A 13135-nucleotide genomic window follows, 5' to 3' on the forward strand; every position below is an offset into this window, starting at 1 on the left:
ATAAGAAAGACAGCACTGTCTTTCATATATATATATATATATATGAGAGAAAGAGAGACCAGTAATTTGGATACTAGACACACCGCCAAATTGTGTGGAATGATGTCATCAAGAGGACAAAGTTACGATGTTATAGTCTGATTGATACATTGCAATATGTGCGTGACCCTCACAGCTCCAATGTCTGTAAAATCCCATATATTATTTTGAACATGTTTCTGTCTTTCAAATGTACCGTATCTGTAATTTGCAAAGTCTCATTATTTCCTGGTGTCGATTATGTATCACCAGTCAATCAAAGGTTGTGATTAGAGAAGTGAGAAGTTCTTTTTGGCCTAAACTTGCTCTGTGAGTCCTGTATGTTGTGTGTACAGTGAAGAACAGAAGCAGCAGGCCAAAAATAATAATACAAAATATATTCTCATTTACTCCCAACAGTTGTTGCCAGTTCCGATTTACACTGCGGTCTGCTGTGTCCTATGTTGCCTAGGGAGAGTGTAGACAACCAGCTGCCTCCTCTGATACACATGAAGTTGCCAGCCGCTTTTCACCTGACTGTGAAGAGTTTCACCGGACAAGCTTAAGGTAGGCGGGCAACACTGTAGCGCCAAGGACCGACTGCTTCCCAGCTGTAAACACTGACAGTTATGAAATAATTTACTTACTTTATTACGGCGAATAAATAAATAAGATTATATACAAAGAATATTAGTCCTTGAACATCTTGTAACTAACACCACCACCCTACATGTGCTTAAAAGAAGCATACTTGACATTACGACGGTGGTTTGGTAAATGTGAGCATTAAATGTACAGATATGTCTCACTGGATTTCGCGTAATGGTTTCTATCCTGTCCCTATCCCAGTTTCTTTTCATTTTCATTGGACCCTATTGAAAACAGAAAGACAGAGGGGCAGGATTGGACAGACAATTTCAGCATCCACATTGTCATGTATTGCGTGTAGAGGAATATTTGAATGTCTGAATGAACTATGGAGAATGGCCAACCTATTGTCCCTTTTTCTCAGGTTTTTATAAACGATGAATAACGGTCTTTGATTTTTGATAGAGCTACACTAGATAAAAGAATCGTAGGCCATGTTTTGATTCAGTCACTTCTAAAGAACATTGGATTGAAGGGACAGCCCCCTTTGTATCAAAGTACTGAGATGGAGTTAGATTAGGAAATTATTTTCTGTCATTGTTTTTGTGACACACACACACACACACACACACACACACACACATTCAATTTGAATTCAAACTCGTATAGCGGCTCATAATGGGACCCAGAAGGTGTGTAAAACAGAACAAAAGTCATGGGTGGAATGGAAATGTTGACTGGAACAGTAATATTGGTGTATTACAGTATATTAGATGCAAAGGGAAGCCTTAAGGATTTTCCTATCATTATTATTTCACCTCGTACTTTCTCTCCCAGGTCTGGACTGGGATGTGTAAATTAATGTCTTTTGTGAATAAATCCTATATTCTCTAGTCTAAACCATGAACATTTGCACAAAAAGGTTTATTTAACCCATTCAGAAGCTGAACGGAGGCTGATTTAATGAACTGCCTCTAAATCCTAACCTAAGTTTTCAGAAAATCTTTAAATTTTGAGCCCCTCCTATGCCCAGCTTTGTGTGTTTGTGTGTACCCCATAGCGATGATTTGATTGGCTTTTGATTTGTAATGGTATTGGTATTGAGGATAAAAAGTGAGGACAGAAATGGACAGAAATTTGTTGACGGTGACGCCTCAAGTGATTAGCCGGAATGACGGAATGAGATGATGTATGCTGATAAGGCCTAACAAACAAATAGTTTGGTCTCCGGTTGGCTGTCATTTTTTAATTGCGGCACCGAGTCCGACCGAGATCCGATTATTTCCGACATTCCAAGAGACCCGACCCAGCCAGGCAGACATACATGTGGACTATATAGAAATAATATAACGTATTGACCAATTATCATTTTATGATTAAAGCGCGCAAGAGAGAGAGGGAGAGAGACACAGACAGACAGAGAGAGAGCCTCCATGCAGGCTGCGCGCTGCAGTAGAGGGTGAGAGAGGAAAAAAAGTCTCGTCTATTCTCGTCTCCTCAGCATACATGCATTTAAAATTAACCAAACGGATCATTTGTTTTTTACACACAATCATCAGAGTTTTAGCAGAAGCAGATGCATGTACCGGTCTTGGCTGAATGGAATATTAAGGCGTGACACTCAATGCACTTATAAACAGCTCCTACTTTTCTCTCTTCTTTATCCACGTGTGGGGAATGGGATACACAGGAGAGTTGTCATGGTTGCTTTAAACCTTCTTATATTAATTTGATTTGAGCTTTGCTAGTTTGCTTTCACCTCGTTGAGGTCAACACTGTTGTCGGGATCTGTAAATAAAGTATAATTGCACGCCTGTGTTTTCATTCAAATCAGCGAAAGACAAACCAGTACACCGTAACATCAACTGACTGAACTTACAGTCAGCAGATGGGATCCATGCACCCGTCGTGCTCTCCGGGACGGAGAAGCCGACTTTTCTCTCTCGTAGTAAGTCGAGTACGTCGTCAAACAACTCCTTTTTGTTCTGGGTTACTTTGGCTTATATACAAGCTTGTTGTTCTGCTATGTTCCCCCCAGAATGTGAATGCTGGGGTTCAATTGATTAAAGCAGGATCTCCAAGTAAGGTTTAATTCACGTCTCTGACTGGGCTGGCATCTTGTCTTATTGTAAGCAGTACCACTCCAAAAAAGGAGAGGCAGCAATACGCAATACGCATTGCCCTGCCATGTCGGCCGCAAACAGAAAAAGAAGTGAGTTAATTCCCCCATGATGTACTCTACGCAATAGTATAGACCCGTGGCTATTGGACAAAATGTGTAGGGGTAATATGAACATGTTTTTTTTTGCGCAATAATCTGTCTGGTGGTTGTATACCAGGGCAATAAAAATAAATTAAATATATAAGACATAACAATGTATTAATAATGTGTAGTAGTGCACATACAAAGTTGTACACAGATCTGTGCAGTTATAGGTGTAAACGTTTAAGTTACATTTCGTCCTCTGCCTGGTGGAAATGTGTGTGCATAATTGCACGGAAATCACACGCTGTTAATAATTTGAGGCATTTTGTTCAAAATGGAAATCCTACAAAGTTTGGAAGGCACTCTTTGCCAATCGGGATGGAATATGGGAAAGTGGACAGATGCGTGTTGAATTTGATCTCATTACTATGGAGATAGTGTATACCGTTTTGCGTGATGTATGGATACAATATGTACGAGAAATGTAGAGAAATGTGTTTTACCAAAATCGGCCTCATGGTGGCGCTATAACCGGCACATATGGCATTTCTTTCTCGGCCTAGTGGGAATGTGTGTGCATGATGCCATGGAAATTGCACGCTGTGTTAATGATTTGAGGCATTTTGTTGGAAATGGACAAATCCTGCAAACTTTGGAAGGCAATCTTAGCGATTGGGGATGGAATATGGGGAAGCGGACAGGTCCATATTGATCACATAACTGTAAAGATGGTGTGTAGTGTTTTGTGTGATGTATGGATAAAATCTGTACGAGTAATATAAAGAAATGTGTGTTGCTAAAATCGGCGTCATGGTGGCACTATAACGGGTCATTGTGGAAAATTTGGAGCAGAGGTTCGTGTTGGCATCCAGGGAGTGTGTGTGCACAGTTTGGCATCGACCGGGCCAACAGTGCCGGAAATTATCTGTACACGGACGGACGGACGCACACACACACACACACACACACACACACACACACACACACACACACACACACACACACACACACACACACACACACACACACACACACACACACACACACACACACACACACACACACACACACACACACACACACACACACACACACACACACACACACACACACACAGACAGAGAGAGAGCCTCCATGCAGGCTGCGCGCTGCAGTAGAGGGTGAGAGAGGAAAAAAAGTCTCGTCTATTCTCGTCTCCTCAGCATACATGCATTTAAAATTAACCAAACGGATCATTTGTTTTTTACACACAATCATCAGAGTTTTAGCAGAAGCAGATGCATGTACCGGTCTTGGCTGAATGGAATATTAAGGCGTGACACTCAATGCACTTATAAACAGCTCCTACTTTTCTCTCTTCTTTATCCACGTGTGGGGAATGGGATACACAGGAGAGTTGTCATGGTTGCTTTAAACCTTCTTATATTAATTTGATTTGAGCTTTGCTAGTTTGCTTTCACCTCGTTGAGGTCAACACTGTTGTCGGGATCTGTAAATAAAGTATAATTGCACGCCTGTGTTTTCATTCAAATCAGCGAAAGACAAACCAGTACACAGTAACATCAACTGACTGAACTTACAGTCAGCAGATGGGATCCATGCACCCGTCGTGCTCTCCGGGACGGAGAAGCCGACTTTTCTCTCTCGTAGTAAGTCGAGTACGTCGTCAAACAACTCCTTTTTGTTCTGGGTTACTTTGGCTTATATACAAGCTTGTTGTTCTGCTATGTTCCCCCCAGAATGTGAATGCTGGGGTTCAATTGATTAAAGCAGGATCTCCAAGTAAGGTTTAATTCACGTCTCTGACTGGGCTGGCATCTTGTCTTATTGTAAGCAGTACCACTCCAAAAAAGGAGAGGCAGCAATACGCAATACGCATTGCCCTGCCATGTCGGCCGCAAACAGAAAAAGAAGTGAGTTAATTCCCCCATGATGTACTCTACGCAATAGTATAGACCCGTGGCTATTGGACAAAATGTGTAGGGGTAATATGAACATGTTTTTTTTTGCGCAATAATCTGTCTGGTGGTTGTATACCAGGGCAATAAAAATAAATTAAATATATAAGACATAACAATGTATTAATAATGTGTAGTAGTGCACATACAAAGTTGTACACAGATCTGTGCAGTTATAGGTGTAAACGTTTAAGTTACATTTCGTCCTCTGCCTGGTGGAAATGTGTGTGCATAATTGCACGGAAATCACACGCTGTTAATAATTTGAGGCATTTTGTTCAAAATGGAAATCCTACAAAGTTTGGAAGGCACTCTTTGCCAATCGGGATGGAATATGGGAAAGTGGACAGATGCGTGTTGAATTTGATCTCATTACTATGGAGATAGTGTATACCGTTTTGCGTGATGTATGGATACAATATGTACGAGAAATGTAGAGAAATGTGTTTTACCAAAATCGGCCTCATGGTGGCGCTATAACCGGCACATATGGCATTTCTTTCTCGGCCTAGTGGGAATGTGTGTGCATGATGCCATGGAAATTGCACGCTGTGTTAATGATTTGAGGCATTTTGTTGGAAATGGACAAATCCTGCAAACTTTGGAAGGCAATCTTAGCGATTGGGGATGGAATATGGGGAAGCGGACAGGTCCATATTGATCACATAACTGTAAAGATGGTGTGTAGTGTTTTGTGTGATGTATGGATAAAATCTGTACGAGTAATATAAAGAAATGTGTGTTGCTAAAATCGGCGTCATGGTGGCACTATAACGGGTCATTGTGGAAAATTTGGAGCAGAGGTTCGTGTTGGCATCCAGGGAGTGTGTGTGCACAGTTTGGCATCGACCGGGCCAACAGTGCCGGAAATTATCTGTACACGGACGGACGGACGCACGCACGCACGCACACACACACACACACACACACACACACACACACACACACACACACACACACACACACACACACACACACACACACACACACACACAGAGTGCAAAACATACTCTCTCCCCATGCCTTCGGCCTGGTGGAGACAACAAACAAATGTTAAAATGTAAAGAAATCATAGCCACTCCAGAGAATTCTGCCAGCTTTTAAAACAAGCTTGTTTTTGATGCTTACGGAGCTATGTGTGTGGCTGGCTGGGTGTCTGGCTGCCTCAGTCTGAGCACGAAAACAGCATGGTTGTTTTTCACCACCTGTGCGCAACCTAACGCACACAAACGCACATAATGCACATTAACTGTATACAGTATATGATGATTCCGGGTGGGCGGCTCACCGGAACCGGCCCAGCCCGGCCCCATGGGCACATTCTTAGGGGGTCTGGATGTTCCGGGGACCCCCACATGGTAACTCTCATTTCTCTACCGTTTCGGACGTGGAGCGGCTCGCCGGAACCGGGCCGGCACCCTGGCCGTGGTCCTGTGGGTCTGGAACCTCCGGGGACCCCCTGGGGACCCCCACACAGAGTTGCACCACTCACTTCGCACGGGTGTGATTTTTTTACTATGTTCACTTCTAACTTGATTCAGATGCTGTCCATCTCATTGGAATGGACAGCATATCTAGCAGATTCTGAGCTACAGAGGGCATTCTCTGGTAGTAAGCTACAGAGGTGCAAAACCGTGTGCAGCTGTAGGTTAATTTACCTTCACTTACAGTATTTCTGCGGACCTTAAGCACTGCATTTGTCCGTCACTGGCTCTATAACTGTATGAGTAGTGGCAAATAAAACGTGTGTTTCCTGCAGGAAAAAGCTTTGGCATGGTGCTGGGCACGGGGGGACCTTCTGGCGCGCGTCGAAAATGTTGATTAATTAATTAATTACCGGTAATTAGATTAATTAAATAGATTAATAAATTAAGATTAATTTGTATTATTGCTCTTGTATTGCTATTGGAGACACTGGGGAGGCACTGGGGGACACTGGGCAGGCACTGGGGAGGCACTCAGGGGCAGCACACTGGGGAGGCACTCAGGGGGACACTGAGGAGGCACTGAGGGGACACTGGGGAGACACTGGGGAGGCACTGGGGAGACACTGGGGAGGCACTGGGGAGACACTGGGGAGCCACTCAGGGGGACACTGGGAGGCACTGGGGAGACACTCAGGGGGACACTGGGGAGGCACTCAGGGGGACACTGGGAGGCACTGGGGAGACACTGGGGAGGCACTTTGGAGACACTGGGAAAAAAAAAAAAAAAAAAAATCATTTTTTTTTTACAGCTTGGCATGGCGCGATTTATTTCAAGCATGGCGCAGCGCCATGCCAACAACATTGTGCAGGAAACCCTGGTTATTCTTTTTCATAGTGGTTGTATTTCAATGGATGTCCTTTTCCTGTCAGAACATAAATCTTGCTGCTCTGTTTGCACATTGTTGTACTACTACACATTGTTGTACTAGTACAGTTGGCAGGTATTTAGAAAGTGCTGTTCAGTTCCCACCTCTGTTAACTGAACTCTCTCTCTCCCTCTCTTAACTGTAGTCATTGTCTATCTGGTGTGGTACTGTTGTCTTGTCTAGTTGTGCATCCTTGATATGAGTCGCAATGTATCTGTGTCATAGTTAACCACGTGCGGTTCGTGTGTGGGTTGCATTTGTCACTTTGTGTGCGTGCGTGTGTGTGTTGCATTTGTCACTTTGTGTGTGCCTGTCTGTCACTTGAGGAATTGTAAAACTGCTGTAGAGAAATCAAGTGTGGAGCTTGCAAATCGAATGCATTCACAAAAATATGAAATAACTTTATACTTGTCGTTGATCGTCGGAAAATAATTATGTGAGTGTCTTCCTTGGTCTACTTCAGGCCTAGCAGTGTCGGCACAGAAACAAAAGTAATGAAATAAATAGACAAATTATTAAAAATAAATTATAAATAATTTAATTGATTGATGAATGATTATAAGTTTTTAGTAATGCCGTTTCTTGCCATTGTCACTGTTCAACCTGCACCAGCTGTTGATCACTCTGTGCTATACTCTTCTCTACTAAATGTTTTAGATGATTAATTACAATCAATGAGGGAGCATTGACTCAGCTCATTAGCAGCATTATAACCAAGGACAAAATAATAATCCAATATGATCACAAGAAACACATTACAGTTCCATCATGTACATACACACAGACAGAACACACACAGGGCCAAGATGGGCCCCACCCACAGACTCAAACATTTGAGATTATGCATTTCTGGCAATATTGTATGGCTTTTTGTCTCTGCCAGGCTGTTTGTCATAGTAAAATAAGATTCATAAAAACAAACAACCCCATCCCTACCTCCCAGGACCAATGATGTCACAAAAAGCATACCTGTGCAAAATTTCTTACGTAAAAGGAAAACATGACTAATATCCTTAAAGGTTTCATGACGTTAATTTTAATTTCTTTTTCTTTTAGGTTTTATGACCTCAATTACACCCAAAAAACCTGAAATTTGAACATTCAGTGGATTTTCTGTGGTCTGGAGTTTTCTCTGGGGTTTGGAAGACTTTTGAGCTGCAATGAAAACAAAACAATGAAAACAGTGACATCTGCTGGCAAATCCCATTGGCATAATGGAATTTTCAGGCTGTGACAGAAAACCCTAGATGACAGAAAATCTACTGAATGTTAAAGTTCAGGATTTTTGGGTGCAATTGACCTCAGAAAACCTAAAAGAATTTAAAGCCCATTGGCGAAATGTGTGAGGTTTCCACCACGTAGCAAGTGCAACCTACTTCTTTCTTTGCCGCTGTTAAACCAGCAAAGAAGACATGTTTGCGAGTGCCATTAATTGCCATTAAGTGCCAGTAGTTGGGATACATCATTTAAAATAAATAAAGATGGAGAAGGTGTAATGTTAACCTCATAAAAATAATGAAAGTTTTACTGCAACCATACTCCAAAATGTGGAACCATTTGGACATTCCCAAACCATATGGAAGAAGGTACCTATACTATTTGAATAATCACCAGTGTTGACCCCTGATTCACCTCTGTTCAGTCAATTGATCAATTTATTGAGTACTTTATTAACAAGTAAGTATGTGTAGTACAGTCAAAAGTTATGCTAAAAGGATAAGACAAAACGCTCCAGGGCTTTTAAATGGCACCCTTCAACAGTGCTACACATTCAACTTTAAACTTAATGAAAGTTATGTTAAAGGTTTGGAAAGTAATCTCTTGAAAGGTTGTGAACCTGTGTACTTCATTGTGGGTTCATTATCTACCTTTTTGCTGAGTACACAGTTGTAAAAGAGCGTTCTCTAAAAAACATGTTCCCATTGTGTGGGTTGAGGTTAGGCAAATGAAGGTAGGGTGCAATGAGAGATGAGAACACTGCAGAGGCTGATTCAAAGCCTAATGCAATGTGCTGGAGCTCTAACGGGATCAGAGGTATCATGTTATTTCACCCTCTGATGGAGACGAGAGAAGAGCCACAGCATTGTTACATGAGCAGGGAAGGGACTACAGACGGAATCAATTCTGGCAGTAAATGAGTGTTAATTGGCATATTTCCTGTCTAAATTGTGCTGATCCGCTGGAAGTTGTATGTAGCATGTCATGCATGTTTGTCAATATGTGTGCATGGCATGCTTGTGTCATAATTATAGTACATTGAGAAGGGGGGTTGATTGCTGCAATCAAATGGGCTTTGAGGTGATCACTCCTCTCTAACCTGTTTCTCTCAGCTGTCTCCCTTTGCTATTACCGCAGATTTTTGCTTGTGTGGATGTGAATACCCAATCATATTGAAGATGTACACTTTTATTCACTGAATATCCTCACCACTGATTTGTTTTGCTCTTCTCATTGTCCCTTCTCTCAGTGCCTGTGAATATAACACAGTGCACTAACATATGTAACTTCAGTGTTGGAAAAGTTACTCTAAAACGGTAATATATTACATATTATTAGTTACTTAGAAATAATAATACTTTCTCCCTGCCAAAAGTAACTTATTACTTTTTTTCTCGCCCCCAGTAATTGCATCTTTTCCCCCAAAAGTCTTACTTTTTCAACATTAGCAGTTTTCCCCCCGTTTTCTGCAGCCTGTCCTACAAAATCCTCATTGTTAATTTACCTCTGAAAAGTGTACTGCACACATGACATGATGGATCTGGTATTAAATGAAAACTAAGATTTTTACTGTGTATGAATTCATAATTTTCAGACTAAAATGAAAACCACTCCTGGGCTCAAACTGATAATGAAACACAATCTTTGAACAGCTTCTGTTTAATAAAGCAGTTAAGCTCCAAACAGTGCTAGGCCAATAAGGCCAAGGCCATATGAGACCATGTGCCATTTCAATGCAATCTAATGCACAGTGAACCTAAGGATAACAAGTTTGTCACAGACTGAAATAAATGGCACAATAATTAACCAATAACGTTTCCTCTGAAGCACGCACACACTAGGGCATTCACAAAAAAATCGATTTATCGATTTATCAATTTCATTAACACAAGTCGATTCAGATAAGGATAAGTCGAAAGTTGAAAAAGAAAAAAAGTTTTCATATTTCATATTTTTTGCTCTATGTAATAACATAATTCAAACTGTAGCATTGATTATTGTCACGGACAGAAGTCATTCTTTCCCTTTGCATATGCACCGGAGTGCACTCGCCTATTAGTTTGCATTGCATTCAGAACGCACCCTTAATTAAAAACCAAATGCAGCTGTGTATGTGGCTCTCAGCACGCGGTGTTGTTAGGATCTGTCTCTCCACAGACCTTGCCAGACCTGGCAACCTCTCCACAGACCTTGTCAGACCTGGCAACTCCCATTTTTCCCTTCCACTCACTCAGTCCCTGCACTCACCTGTCTCCAACTCCCTCGTCAGCCCACCTGTGAACACTTTGTCAAATTACCTGCTCACTATAAGACTGGACTCATTACAAATAGTAGAAGCCCTAGGAGGGGTCCACGCGCACCCCCCTTATTTTTTTTTCTAGTCTGGTTTTTATTCATCCTTAGGACCTCTAAAATAATAATTTAGATGATCCCAAGAACAAAAATTGTCCCTTTGGTGTTTTTTTCACTGTTTTATGAGTCATACAAGTGCTGCGGGATTACTGGCAGGAACGCCTACGAGCCCGCCTTTTAGAGACTGTGGCACGCTCAATAGCCCAGATAGCCCAAAAGTAAACATACCATTTTATTCTAGACAACCTCAGGTTTCCAATGAGACCAACCATGTCATGCTCCCATGTCGGGAAGGGCGGTCAATACGTAATGATTCAAGTTAAAATAACATTTCGTGAGGGGAAAAAAGGCCATCAACCATTTTCCGAATGACCCCTTGACCTGTCACTTCAATATATGTGAATGGAAATGGGATGCAGGGGTAGCTACAAGCCTCCCCTATACAGACATGCCAAATATATGCCAATTTCATGCAGTTTTGGGCAAGAACCATGCAGCTTTGTGAATGCAGTACAAATCGTGGCTTAATCCCCATAGTGTTGTTGTAGTACGGCAGTTAACCAAACCTATTGTGCATTTTATGACTAAAGCATGAAACTTTCTACAGTGTTTCTATATACTATGAAGTTTGTTTTCAGACGTGGAACCACTTCTGAGTTGATGTCTGTAACTCGTTAGAGGCTGTACACATATCGGGTTGTCAAAAACATGCATTTTTCCCTTTTTTGCAGGCACAAAGACAGTATATCAATAAGAAGGGTTCTGCAACCCACTAGTCATCATCAAATTGCTTTAATAGGTTAAATTAACAGTAGAAAATATGTCAATTGGGTTTCATGGGTCATTAGGTCACACAAACACCTCACATAAACACAGACACAAAAATCGGATCAACCATTTGTGTTCAATTTGATTGAGCATTGGACATCTCTTCTTAACATATCCTATTTGCAGTAAAGAGTGTCTACCATGCAATGACATTATTAGAGAGGCCTAACAGTCTCCTGAGAATGAACAAAGGGCAGACTTTTTGCACTTGCATCGCTTCGTGCACCCTTTCTTGCAACCACAATGTATCAGTCCATAGCAGCTCTGTGAGGCTTCTGGAAGGGTGGTCCACAGTGGCTGCCATCCCAATTCTTCTTTCACCCAGCCCCAATCAGAAGGGCTAGGCTGGATGAAGGGAATGGCATAGAAGCCACATTGATGACCAACAGGGCACAGTGGCACAAGTCCTGTCGAGTAAGATACAATCAAACCAAACTTCAGCGACGGCGGAAGTCGTCAGAAGAGGTGAAACAGTCTGTAGTACCCAAAGTTCACACTCGGTCTACTGACACTGACAGCCATGTCTGTACTAAGGACAGGGTGTGCTTCTTCTGCAACAAGCTAGCAGGCTCTCAAAAAAAAATAAAAACTCAGAAAAGTGCTGAAATGAGGCTTCAACAAAACAGTTGGACTTCAATGTTAGACAAGCTGCTTTGGAAACGGAAGACACTGAGTTACTAGGCAAACTTGCACCTGGGGACATGATAGCCCTCGAGGCAAAGTATCATCAAAACTGCCTCCGGATGCTTTACAACAAATCAAGACAGGCGCATTCAAAGGATGGACATGAGGAAGAGAATCTGGTGCATGGTATTGCTTTCGCAGAGTTATTAGCCTTTATGGAGCAAAGTAGAGGTGATGCGCCCCAGTATTCAAACTGGCAAACCTGGGTAAACTGTACCAAGAACCACTTAAACAGCTTTGTGCTACAGTAGATTATCGTGTCCACACAACCAGACTGAAGAACCGGCTTATGTCTCAGTTATCTGATTTAACGGCTTGTACACAAGGAAGGGACACACTATTAACATTTCAGGATGATATCGGACATGCTCTCAAGAAGGCCTGTGATCACGACCGTGATGCCATGTATTTAGTGAGAGCAGCACAAGTGGTACGGAGAGAGATGTTTTCCAAGAAGTTAAACTTTGATGGCTCATTCCATCCTAACTGTCAGAAGGAGTCTGTACCTACATCTCTTTTGGCCTTGGTGAACATGATCCTGGATGGGGCCAACATCAAACACCAGACTCAGCTTCTGGAAAAAGGAACTTCTACCGCTGCTCTTTCAATCTCACAGCTGTTGGTTTTCAACAGTGTCAAACATACACGAGCAGAAAAGTCATCAGGTACAGTACGTCACAACCGTAACCGTGAAACTCCACTTCCTCTGTATGTGGCAATGAAAGTCCATGCTGTCACACGCAATAGAGGGCTAATTTACACTCTCTTCAGTCTGGGTATGTGTGTGGCATATGATCGCCTGCTGCAGGTGTCAGCTGACATTGCCAATGGAGTCTGCCAGCGTTTCATGGCAGAAGATATTGTGTGCCCGCAAAAATGCGCAATGGACTCTTTACAACAGCTGCGGAGGACAATATTGACCACAATCCG

The 13135-nt window shown here is 42.1% G+C and overlaps 1 protein-coding gene across 1 annotated transcript in view; it reads left to right on the forward strand.

The window, feature by feature from the left end:
- The first annotated feature begins 562 nt into the window (after window positions 1-562).
- gpat2 (glycerol-3-phosphate acyltransferase 2, mitochondrial) overlaps window positions 563-13135 on the forward strand; it is a 167300-nt gene continuing 154727 nt past the window's right edge. Inside the window, exon 1 of the mRNA XM_083784966.1 lies at window positions 563-585. The gene's annotated coding sequence lies outside the window, so the exon portion shown is untranslated. The remainder of the gene's footprint in view (window positions 586-13135) is intronic.

Source organism: Protomyctophum parallelum (genome assembly GCF_964188405.1).
Source record: "Protomyctophum parallelum genome assembly, chromosome: 15".
Taxonomy (NCBI): domain Eukaryota; kingdom Metazoa; phylum Chordata; class Actinopteri; order Myctophiformes; family Myctophidae; genus Protomyctophum; species Protomyctophum parallelum.